This window comes from Phyllostomus hastatus, unplaced genomic scaffold (genome assembly GCF_019186645.2).
Source record: "Phyllostomus hastatus isolate PE091 unplaced genomic scaffold, TTU_PhHast_1.1 phas_contig_159, whole genome shotgun sequence".
NCBI lineage: Eukaryota > Metazoa > Chordata > Mammalia > Chiroptera > Phyllostomidae > Phyllostomus > Phyllostomus hastatus.
The window spans coordinates 19955883-19969256 of NW_025333640.1; positions in this window are offsets into that span (position 1 = coordinate 19955883).

Below are 13374 nucleotides of genomic sequence, written 5' to 3' on the forward strand. Positions count from 1 at the left end.
TTTAAATTATTTTTAAACTACTTACTTTGAAATTCTGGATATATACAAAAGAAGAAAAATAGTACAATAAGCCCCAAGTTTCAACAATGATCAAGTTATTTTAAAGTACACAAGCAATTCAAAGAAAAGAAGGCACTTGAAATTCTACTACTTAAAGATAGCCACCAAAAACCACAGCACAATGCTACATCTCCTTCTAGGTTTACACACACACACACACACACACACACACACGGCATGGTTTTTCTTGCATGTTTGTCTGTCTTTGTTTTTGCTCATCAAGAAGACTTTATGCTATTTTGCACGCTTAGGCAACTTTAAGCCATTTCTTCTTCTCTCCTTTCCCCCTTCCCATGGGGTTCTGCTTTACCTGACCTCACGGCACATTTATTTTGACATTCCTAATGTTTTTTTCTACCTTTTTACATGTCCAACATAGCAGAACTACATTATGTTAAGAATAATTTCCAATAAAAGCCATTTTATTAAACAAAAAATATAATAATTTCCATACCGATAAACCACCTACATAGTTGGAAATTGCAGGTTAGCACAGTGCTTAGGAATGTTGATTCTGGGAGAGACAAAAGATGACTAATCTCTCTGTGGCTCAATTTTATTGTTAGTATAATGAAGAAACAATAGTTTCTGCCTCCTAGTGTTGTGGATAATGTAAAGCAGTGTACTTACGGAACTTGTCACTGTTAAAAAACAAAATTCGGCCTAGAAAATCTGAAGATCTAATTGCCTTTATTAAGCAATTCATGAATCTGGAAGTCATCCCATCTAACAACTAGAAGGTCTCTCCAAAGGGCTGTACAAAGTGGAAAGTTTTATAGGAAGAAAGTTGGGACAAGAAAAGATTATTTTTAGACCAGTACATCTTTTGGGGGGTCAGAAAGTGGATTTTTATTATGCAGATTGTCTCTTTCTATGGGGGATGAGAGGATCCATGTACCAGACCCCTTCATTGGTGTTGCTCAGAAAATTCCAGACTTGTTTATCAAGATTACATTTCTGGGAGGAGTTGAAGCATCTATGAGATTAGATATTAAATTTAGGTTTGGTATCATGGGGTTTAGCATAAGTGACACCATTTTGGGTCTATAAGTGACACCATTTTAGCATAAGTGACACCATTTTGGGTCTTCTCTTTAACATCATATAGCATGAGCTCAATAAATGGTTGCTATTTTTATTATTAAAATATCTGTTATTAGTGAACTAAACTGTTCCAGCAAATGATAAAATATTAAGGATGTTGATTTAACTTCCCAAAAAGCTGCATGCAACACCTGCAGATAGTCATTGTCTTAAAGCTATATAACTCAGAAAGCACATTTGCTTTTATTAGTTGAAGTTAAACCATAATGTCATTTTGGCATTGTTATTTATCATGTTGGCGTATCGCATGTAATATTGTACTTAAATAGGTCTTGGTCTGTGTTCAAAAGATGATGACTGGTATTGTATGACTAGTTCTCTCCCAGGTGGGGGAAAGAAAAAACATTTGTATTGGAATAAAGAACTTATTACCTTTCATTAATCAATAATGGTGGGCAAATGAGAATGGGGAGAATGCAAACCTTCATGACAACCTGAGAGATAATTTATCTGGGCTACCCCCAGCAATTACCTGCGCTTCATTTCTAACCTGTAGGTAGCATTGAAAAAGCATGATGAGTACAGGAATATGGTCACCAAAAGGGTAGAGAGGAGAAAGCCATCTCCTTAATAAGTCTGCTTTAAAATTTTCCTCCCACCCAATTTTACTGATAAAAATCCTCCTGCATTAGATTAAAACACACACACACACACACACACACACACACACACACACACTAAAAGAAATCAGAAATAGAGCAGAGATTCAGCAGAAAAAAAAGTGAAAAGGTTTATTGCCTTTGTCAATTTTATTTTAAGGTGAGATTTTAAGAAAATTACACTCTATTGTCCTTTGCTACAATCAAGAGGAAACATTGATATGTTAACTACCCTCTTTGCTTCTTGTGCTGAGGTGTCATTAGCAAAGTATTTTAAAAATACAAGGTTGTTTTCATGATATACTCGTTCCAGCTGTATGATTTCCTTAAATGCATTTAACTTTGCATGGCTTTCATGTTCCTTTTCACCAGGAGCAATCGTGTTGTGTGGTCACTAAATTTACAAAACAGATTTTCCTAAAAGTAAACAAATGAAGATCCTATTGAAATTCTTTAACACTGAACCTCTCTCTTTTTAGCTTATCCTTTGTCTCACTCCCTCCACTTCTTTCTCTCTTTACATCTTCCCATTTTCCCTTTCACTTTCTGCTTTATTCTTTTCCTTTTCAAATGACTAGATTACCATAAACATTTTTTCCTTCACACACACACACACACACACACACACACACACACACACATCATTCACCCAACTGCATCTGCTACTGATTGGCTTCTTGCAAAAGGACAAAGGACAAAGGGTCAGTTAGAGGAGCCATCCTTCAGCTTGTATGGAGAGAACTGCCAGACTAGCTGAATTGGGCAAAAGTAACTGTCATTACAACTCTGCAGACAATTAAATAATTGGATCCATATGTGCTGTCCCACAGGATTTTAAAAAGAAGTTAACTTCAATGTGGATTCTGATTTCTGTAAGAAAGGACACACAACTATTAGTCTAGTTTATTTCCTGGCTAGTTACTACACCAATCTTTTATGGAGACTTGTGCTTATGTTATAGCATAGATTTTGGTGCTTGTGTAATAGAGTAATTGGGTATTTTAAAGCTATCCACAAGAAAATAGTACCTAAGTTAAAAAATTAAATTTCTATAAGTATATACATAGAGACATAAAAACACATTCTCTCTATATATCCCTATAACCATTATATTTCTGAAAAAATAGCATTTGACTGGAAGCTCAGCAGAGTCAGAAATCCAATGGCTTGTCCATGTGAAAGACAAAAGCATGAATAAAATGTAAAAGTCATCGTAAATCTTAAAGAAGACTCCACACGGGATGTCCAACCTGTGGCCTGTGGGCCACATTCGGCCCAGGATGGCTGTGAATGAGGCCCAATACAAAATCATAAATTTACTTACAACATTATGAGATTTGTTTTCATTAGTGTTTGTGTATTCAATGTGTGGCCCAAGACAACTCTTCTTCCAGTGAGGCCCAGAGGTGCCCTGGTAACATATGATAAGGATTGTTTCTTTCTGCCGCAGTGGAAGTAGCTAACAACTCAGAACAGGAACCCTAGGGTCCCTCTGACTGGGTTCAAAGCTTAGGTCTGTTTACCAGCTATGCAATCTTGGAAAACTACCTTATTTCTCTATACCTAAGTTCCCTAATTTGTAAAACAGGCATAAAAGGGTTGCTATAAAGATTAAATTAGTTAACTCAAGTGAAGTTCTTTTTTTTAATAATGAGGCATTTTATTTGTTTGTTTTAATATCCTCATCTGGGAATATGTTTATTGATTTTTAAAAATAGAGGAAGGAAGGGAGAGAGAGAGAAAAAAATCTATGTCAGAGAGAAATATTGATTTATTGGCCCCTGTATATGCCCCAACCAGGGATCAAACCCACAACCTTTTAGTGTACAGGATGACACTCCACTAACTGAGCCACTCTGTCAGAGCTCAAGTAAAGCTCTTACAATAATACTTGCAATATAGCAGGTGACCAGAGAGAATCTTCCATATTAAAGTTGCTTCTAATAAAAATCATTACTGGTGCACATTTGTTCTATTACTAACTTGCTTTGGCCTTCAACAAGCCATTTAATGGCAGTTTTCTCTTTTGTATAAACAAAAATGGAGTCCAGATTGGACTTCATTTCTAACATTGCATTTGGGTATGTCTAGGACCTTTATTGTATTTCAATAGCACATAAGCTCGTTTAAATATTGTGTGTGATAAGGGCTTAACAGTCACAGTAGCTGAATAATTGATCTCAAACATTCCTAGTTCAGGTGACAAATTGTGGGACTGCAAAGGTAACAATATAATAATAAATAATAATAAAATACCACTTCTAGCCAGGTCAAGAAGCTGACAGGGAACCATATCCAACATTCTTATTAAATATCCCATGTGAGTGCTTACTACAGAGAGAGTTGGAAATTGTTCTTGACTAGTTATCAGGAAAATAGGCGAAGTACAGCAATGTTAGGCAACTGGACTAAGCATCCTGGGATAACACTAATTGGACTGCATTCTCTGGGAAAGAGAAATGATATTTTGCAGGATGTTACTAGGGAGTGAAGTAAGGGTCAGTGCTGAAAGGATGAAATGCTTGGAAATTGATCAACAAAGTTTTCTGTACTTTGTCAACCACATACCAATTAGCATGCTACCACCCTAGAATTCTGCTTGAGATATAGACGCTTTGGGCTTATATTTTTCCTTCTCATAACGTGCAACAAAACCCCTGCATATACTAAGTGTTTTCATTTCATGTTTATTAAATAAGTTAATGAAACCTCTTAAATTTTCAACCAAAGGAAATTGAAGTAGAGCCAAAAGTTAGAGTTTTGGAGGACTTAAGAATCTGTCATTTAAAGACTAAATACCTCATATTTTAAATGAAGGGTCTGATAAAAATAAGTTGAGCAAATCCATATGACTTAGAGACAGGAGCCAGGACTAAAAATTCAAGTTGCCTGATTCCTAAGGTCATGCTATTTCCATTAGACCAAACTACCTTCACTTTTAGTGACAAAATCATCATGAGCCAAATACCAGATTTCTATTCTTTTAGCTTAATTTTAAACTCTAGGCTATTGAAGTTTTGTAGGTCAAAAATGATTTAAAATTCCATGAATTTCAAAGTCTTAAATATATCCTGAAAGAATTCCTACACAAAGTTTACTAGCAGTTTTATATCACATATAATTCATCCAGTATACCATAATTATTGGCCAGGAGTCATTTAAATTTATTATGAAAATTCCTGAGACTGTTTTTAATAAACAAGAATAAGAAGCATGTAAACAAGGTTAAAGGTAGGGGTAGAGAAGATGAACTCAAAATCTTTCACTTATTTTCTTTTTAAAGAATAGTATTACCCCCTGGCTGGTGTAGCTCAGTGGATTGGGCAAGGGCTGCGAACCAAAGTGTCACAGGTTCGATTCCCAGTCAGGGTACATGCCTGGGTTGCAGGCCATGACCCCCAGTAACTGCACATTGATGTTTCTCTCTCTCTCTCTATCTCCCTCCCTTCCCTCTCTAAAAATAAATAAATAAAATCTTAAAAAAAGAATAGTATTACTAAGTGGGACCTCTCCTATGTCAATTGAACAATTTTTACCTAATTTGTTGTTTTTATTTGTCATTGGGTTTTTTTTTTAGAGAGAGAGACAGAAACATCAATTTGTTGTTCCACTTATTTATGCATTCACTGGTTCATTCTTTTATGTGCCCTGACTGGGGACGGAACCCAAAACCTTGATATATCAGGACAATGTTCTAACTGAGCTAAATGCCCAGGGCCCTATATTGTTCTTCATTGGAAAAATATGTAGCCCTGGCCAGGTAGCTCAATTGTTTGCAGCATCATCCAGATACACCAGGGTTGTGAGTTCCATACTGAGTCAGGGCACATGCAGGAATCAACCAATGAATGCATAGATGGGTGAAGATGACAAATCAATGCTTCTCTCTCATGCTCTCTCTCTCTCCTCTCCCCCTTTCATCTCTCTTTAAAAATAAGTAAATGAAAGTATATATATATAAAGATCACCAATATCCCTTTTAATCAATAACAAAAGTCTTCTTGCTCTGGCTGGTGTGGCTCAGTAGACTGAGCACCAGCCTGTTAACCAAAAGGTAACCGTTTCAATTCCCAGTCAGGGCACATGCCTGGATTGCCGGCCAGGTCCCCAGTTGGGGGAATGCAAGAGGCAACGAACTGATGTATCTCTTGCATATCAACATTTCTCTCCCTCTCTTTCTCCTTCCCTTACCCTCTCTCTAAAAATAAATAAAAATTTTAAAAACATCTTCTTGATGTCATCTGGTCAATCACCTTAAGCCAGGGTAAGAATCACCACAATGTAGGGGGGTGTTTAAATGTTCCACATATGTTGTTACCTGTGTTATTTTTGTACTTCATATAAATAAGAGTCTGCTACTCTCATGACCATGTTATTTTTTTTAGGTTTGCCAGGCAAATGAGGGTTAAGGAGATATTCATACTCTTAAAAGTGAATGCCTTTTTGGGAGTTATGGTTTTTTGTGAAAATATATGTTTTGGCTCAGATATTATCTTGATGCAGCATTTATAATCAGTACTGTTTTTTCAGCCAGTACATGTGCACAAGAAGATCCTGGGAAAATTTTTGAATGAGCATTGTACTGAATAAATGCTTTACCACATTCAGTATTCTAAATTTTATACATTTGATATCTCCAACATGTCTAAGTCACCATTTCCTCTAAGCAGGAAGAATATCAATCTGGTCACATATTTTCAAAACCAATAATTTTTTATTTACTATGATTCAGTTTTATATAATTCTGGTTGTTTGTTTCCTCATCAGTGTTAATTTGGGACCAAAGAATGGCAGTAGGTAGTTAAGGGAGCCCCTCAGGGGGCCAGTGTAAAAATGAAAATTAAAAAGCATGGCATTGGTCTAGACTTAGAAGTGGGCAAAATAAAGCCAAGGATCAAAAGAAAAACTATGATGAATGTACCAAAATTAAAGGTTAATGAATGAATTTGTTTTAAATTCAAAATGAGTCAGAAAGCAAAAATGCAAGAAATGGGAAGTCAGAAGGAAATAAGGCCTCAGGCAGGTAAGTGAGGTCCAAGCAAGGTATTGGGAAGGGGTGGTCAGCACCATCCAGGCAATCAGGAATCAAATAGGAAATATTCTTGGGAAGATAAACTCTAAATTAAGCCATACTATATCTCCACCAGATTAGTTTTAAACGTTTCCATCTGTGGGCAGGACACAATCCCACCACAAAGAGAGACAGAAAGCAACAGTAGACTCTGATAGTATTAAGATCTACTTCCTGTACTAGGATTATTCAACAGTGTTAGAAAATGAAGACATGGCAAGGAAGAAAACATAAAACATTAATCCTCACAGAGTTTACATTCTACAGGGGTAGGTAAACTTAAAGAGCAATTCAGTTTCTATCCTAATTTAGATGAAGTTTCATAAAACGCTATCCTTGTTTTTGCTCTAATTCCTGAATTTACTCATTTTTCTTCACCTCTTCCAGGTAAATAATTTTCACAGATTCCTTCACTTTATCCAATAATCACTTCTGATACCATACTGGTTTTAAGTTCTCACCCATTCATTTTTAAGTATCTCATGATTTCCATATTTAATTCAATATGAATTCAGTATTTCTAGGTTCTGGAAAAAACATCATAATGAGAAAGGACAAGTCTCTCCATTCAAGGAGTTTTTATTTCTGCCTGAGTCCATGTGTCCTCAAGAAACTGGCAGACCAGGATGAATGTATTATAACCCACAAGGGAGGAATTAAGTGCTACAGTGATGAAAAGGCCATGATAACAGAGGAAATTTTACAGACCTCCAAAACAGAACTGAAATCACTTCCAGTTAGCAGGAATGAAGATCTTATAGAGGAAGCCTAGTGAATTTAGTTAAAAATTAAATTAGATAAAATTTAATGAATAAGCATTAAATACAAGAATAGGGTCTATTTCCTTTTTTTTTTTAAGATTTTATTTGGACTTCCAATCAACATGGTGGCATAGGTAAACACAATTTGCCTCCTCACACAACAGCATCAAAATTACAACTACACTACAGAACAACCATTACACAGAGCCATCAGAAATCAAGTTGAATGGAAGTCTGACAATGGAATGAAAGAATCCACATCCAAGGGTGGAAGCAAGGGAGGGAGGTGGGTTTGGCTGCGGTGGAGGGGAGTGGTGGAGGTTAAATGCAGTCGACCGTAATTGAACAACAATAAAATAATTTTTTTAAAAAAAAAGAAGAATCCACATCCATCCAGACTGGTAGGAGGGGTGGAGATGCAAAATGCACTGATCCCACACCCATGAGTGGTAGACAAAAATTCAGAAGGGATATTTCAGGAGTGAGGAGCCGCATACCAGGATCGCCAACCCACAAGGATAATTCCTGGAAAGATAAGTTCCCATAACTTCTAGGTGCAAAAACCAGTGGGGATTAAATCAATGGAAGAAACTTCTGGAGCCCCAAGCAGTTCCTCTTAAAGAACCCACACACAGACTTACTCGGACTTACTCCCTCTGAGCTCCAGCACCAGGGTAGCAGCTTGAAAGGCACCAGTGGCAGACAGGGAGGAACTGAAGTGTCTGGCATCAAGGTGAGAGCTGGGGGTTAGCTTTCTCCCAGAAAGAGAGACAGAGGCCATTGTCCCTTTTCAGGTACAATGTCCCACCTCCCACAGAGCCATGGAGCCAGCAGGCTCTATGAGACTCCATCAACCTGGCTAACACTGTTTGTCCCAACCTGGAGATGCCCTGAGACTCCATCCCACCCAATTTACAGGCCCATCTAAGCTGTTAACAGTAACTTTTCCATATGAATGGCTGGTCCATAGGATTATGCTTTACAATTCCTAAATCCTCTCAAAAAAGCAACAGCAGACCTCAGTGAGCCCCCAGCCCCCATACCTCTTGCTAAGTAGCCCCAAGCAAGGCACTGGCAGCAACCAGCCTAGATTCACAGGTTGGCCTTGCCTGGGAACCTCTAGACACTTGCTGGGAAGCCCAGCATGAATAGCAGCCATCTCAGATTGCTTTACAGCTCAGGCAGGGTCATTCTGGGTAGAAAACAGGTGGGGGCTGACATTTACCTGCACCACCTGGGAAACCGCAGAGCCTGAACACTCAGTGGACACCTAGTGGGCATCTATACATCAGAGCACCACCACCCTGCCCCTGAACAGCTGATCCTGCACAGAGGGCAGAGGTTGATGGTAAGTGGTCACAGCCAGTCCTTGTAGCTGACTGGCCTAGGTAAATCCTTCCCATTGACTTACCAACACCAATCAAGGCTCAACTACAAGAGGAGGGTGTACTCAGCCCACACGGAGGGAGAACCTCAAGTACCCAACTTGGGTGATAGGAGAGACTGCACCTCTGGACCCTACAGGACACCTACTACATTAGGCCACACTACCAAGACACGGAGTCAAAGAAGCTCTACCTACTATACAGAAACAAACACATGGAGGCTGCCAAAATGAGGAGATAAAGAAACATGGACCAAATGAAAGAACAGACCAAAACTCTAGAAAAATAACTAAATAAAAGGGAGATAAACATTCTATCAGATGCAAAATTCAAAACACTGTCTATAAGTATGCTCAAGGAAATTAGTGAGGACCTCAGCAGCATAAAAAAGATGCAGTCAGAAACAAAGGATACGCTAATTGAAGTAAAAAGCAATTTATAGGGAAACACCAATAGAGTAGGTGAAGCTAAGAATCAAATCAATGATTTGGAACATAAGGAAGAAAAAAGCATTCAATCAGAAGAGCAAGAAGACAAAGGAATCCCCAAAAATGAGGATAGTATAAACAGCCTCTGGAACAACTTCAAGCAGTCCAGCATTTGCATCATAGGGGTACCAGAGGAGAAGAGAAAGAACAAGAAATTGGAAATCTATTTGAAAAAATAAAGAAAGAAAACTTCCCTAATTTGGTGAAGGAAATAAACATGCAAGTCCAGGAAGCACACAGTCCCAAACAGGATGGATGCAAAGAGGTCCACTCTAAGACACATCATTATTAAAATGCCAAAGGTTAGAGGTAAAGAGAGAATCTTAAAAGCAACAAAAGAAAAGCAGTTAGTTTCCTACAGGGGAGTTCCCTTAAGACTGTCAGCTGATTCCTCAAAAGAAACTTTGCAGACTAGAAGGGATTGGCAAGAAATACACAAAGTCATGAAAAGCAGGGACCTATAGCCAAGATTGCTCTACCCAGCAAAGATATCATTTTGAATTGAAGGGCAGACAAAGAGCTTCCCAGATGAGAAAACACTAAAGGAGTTCATCATCACTAAACCATTATTATATGAAATGTTAAAGGGGCTTATTTAAGAAAAACAAGATCAAAACTGTAAACAATAAAATGGCACCCTGGCTGGTATAGCTTAGTGGATTGAGCACGGGCCTGCGAAGCAAAGGGTCGCCGGTTCAATTCCCAGTTAGGGCACATGCCTGGGTTGTGAGCCAGGTCCCCAGTTGGGGGCACATGAAGGGCAACCACACACTGATGTTTCTCTCCCTCTCTTTCTCCTTCCCTTCCCCTCTCTCTAAAAATAAATAAATAAAATCTTTTAAAACTGTTTTTTAAAAATGGCAATAAATATGTATCTATCAACAAATGAATCTAAAAACAAACTATGCAAACAAGAAGAACAGAGACAGAATCAGGGATATGGAGGGTGTTTTGATGGTTGCTGGATGGGAGGAGATGTGGGGAAATGGAGGAAGAGATAAGGGGATTAAGATGTACAAACAGGTAGTTACAGAATAACTGTGGGGATGTAAAGTACAGTATAGGAAATGGAGTAGCCAAAGCATTTATACGCATGACCCATAGACATGAACAATGGTGTAGGGATTGTTTGAGGGAGTGGAGTGTGCTGGATGGAGGGGGACAAAAGGGTAAAAATCAGGACAACTGTAATAGCATAATCAATAAAATATAATTTAAAAAGTAAATAAAGATTGTTTATTTTCAGAGAAAAGATAAGAGAGGGAGAAAGAGAGAGAAACAGAAACATCTATCAGCTGCCCCTCGTGTGCCCCAAACTAGGGACCTAGCCCACGACCCAGGCATGTGCCCTGACCAGGACTCAAACCAGCAACCTTTTGGTTTGTAGGCTGGCACTCAATCCACTGAGTCACACCAGCTATTGTGTAAGAGTAAAGCCCATTTCTGATTCTTCATTTTTTACCTTATACTTAGAACAGAGCCTCGTATACAGCAATAATTTTAAGTATTCAACAGATATCTGTTGAACTGATCTTGAATGACAACTAGTAGGAGCTCAATTATGTAAAACTGGGACAAAACAGAGCAGATGTTTGCAAAGAAAAGAAACATAAAGCCTGAGCAAAAACAAGAAAAGAGGAAAATGTGGGCAGAGAATAGCCTAATTTGGATGGATTAAAGCTCTCACAGAAAGGCCCTATTTGAAAGTTTAATGATGTTATGTGCGACACACCAGTGTCAGCACTGTGGTAAAAACTGGAGTTCAATATCGAGGAGATGTATCCCAAGAAGGTGGTAAGGGCGCATAACAATCTTTATTTCAGACATTTGGCTGAATAGTGGCTGAATGAAAATGGGCAAAAGGAGAGAAGTTTTAGGAAAGATCAAAATACAAGTAAGAAAGATTCAGGATGCCAGAAGTCCAAAAGTAAAGTGTCAGGTTTGATTCTTTCTTAGGGACTCAGAGGGAGAATGTGTTCAATGTGTCTCTCCGAACTTCCAGTGGTTGCTGGCAATCCTTGCCTCGTTGCAGCAAACTCCCATCTCTAGCTCTGTGGCCACATGGCATTCTCCCTGTGTGTCCCTGTATGTCTCTGTGTCTCTTTTCTTTTAACCACAGCAGTCATATTAGAGTTAAAGGCCACCTCACTCCAGTGTGAACTCGATCTTAACTAATTACATCTGCAAAAAACCTATTTCCAAATACGGTCACATTCTGAGGTTCTAAATTGGCATTTGGGGGTGACAGTGTTCAACCCAGTATAAGTATTTTCCTAACTTATCCTTATTTTTTTAAGAGTTGTTTATTTATTTTTAGAGGGAAGGGGATGGAGGGAGAAAGAGACAGAACAAAACATCAGTGTGAGAGAGAAACATGGATCAGTTGCCTGTCATACACCACCCCCCATTGGGGGCCAAACCCAAAACCAGGCATGTGCCCTGACCAGGAATCAAACTGGCAACGTTTTGCTTTATGGGATGATGCCAACCCACTGAGCCACATTGGTGAGGGCTCTTACCCTTATTTTTATAATAGCTTCAATAGGCTGTTATTATAAGAACTAGAATTTTGACCTTAAACAGGAGGATAGGAAAACAGATATTCAGGTCATAGAATTTAAATTCCATCTATTTCTCTTCCCAGTTGTGTTGCCTCTTCAGTTGATAGTTTTCTCATTTAATAAACAGTGAGTGATGTTTCCGAGTGTTTTGAAGGGGATTAAGTGATATAATATATGTAATGCATTTAGCATGGTACCTGGCCCAGGGGGACAGTTCTTTCCTCCACAGAGGCTGCCCTTTGCTGTAAGCGGGATGGAAATGAGTGTTTCTGTTCACATAAACAAAGATGATTTATCATTTTCATATAGTTGCAGGCTGGAAGTCCTCTTTGCAGAGCTACTTGCATTGTTTTGATTTACCACTTTGCTACCAAGATTCCTCCATGCCTGGTTGTTCAATACTAACATGAGTGGTGTACCACCCTTGTTGACTCATACTCCATAGAAATGCTGGATCATCCATCACTGTCCTTCAGTGTTTAGAATTTCAGTTTGTCCATCAACTTTATAACACTTCACTACAAAAGCAACTGCTTAAACATAATCATCATCATCTTCCTTAAGTTGCTTTTTTGAAAGAACAATTTTAAAATAAATACCTAAATAATGTCTTAACTTTCATAAATACATTATTTCACTAAACCTTCAGAACTCTTGTAAATGGAATACCAAGTATTTTATCTCATTTTTTTAAACGAGTAAGTTGATATTCAAAGTGGTTACATGAGATATACAGCACTTTGCTGTACCCTGGTCAGTGGAGATGTCATACATGTATCTTCCATAGTACTTGCTTATATTGATTGGCCTTATTCTATTGTTGAACATCTGGTAATAAAAGGTGAACATTCTAATCTACATGTGCAGTCTTGGTGGTCACTATTTTATCCATAGAGAAAACTGGCTACTATACCTTTGAACAGACTTAAAACTTGATGCTAATTTGTCAAAATCTACATTGGTCTGCTGGTTTGCTTGATTTACCTCTCAATCTGGTTGGCTTGCTGTTTTCCATTGTGCCACAGAGAAGCTGGCAGGGGACGTAACAATTTGAAGCACTTTTTGACATTTGTGAAACACTTTTATGAGTCCAAACTCTTGTATTCAACTGATTGTATGGATCGATGTATAAATACATCATGGAAATGCAATACCTTTAACACTATGCTTCCATTCGCCGAACAGGCAAATATTCTTTGGATTTAAAGAATTTCTGTATGCTATTGCCTGTTGTAAGGTGCATGCATAACTAGTGTCCATGTAAGATAGGTCCAAACCTCTAAGAAAATTTTATGAGCCAATCGAGCCAAACTGATGACAGTTGCTCAGAAGCAGAATTTCAACG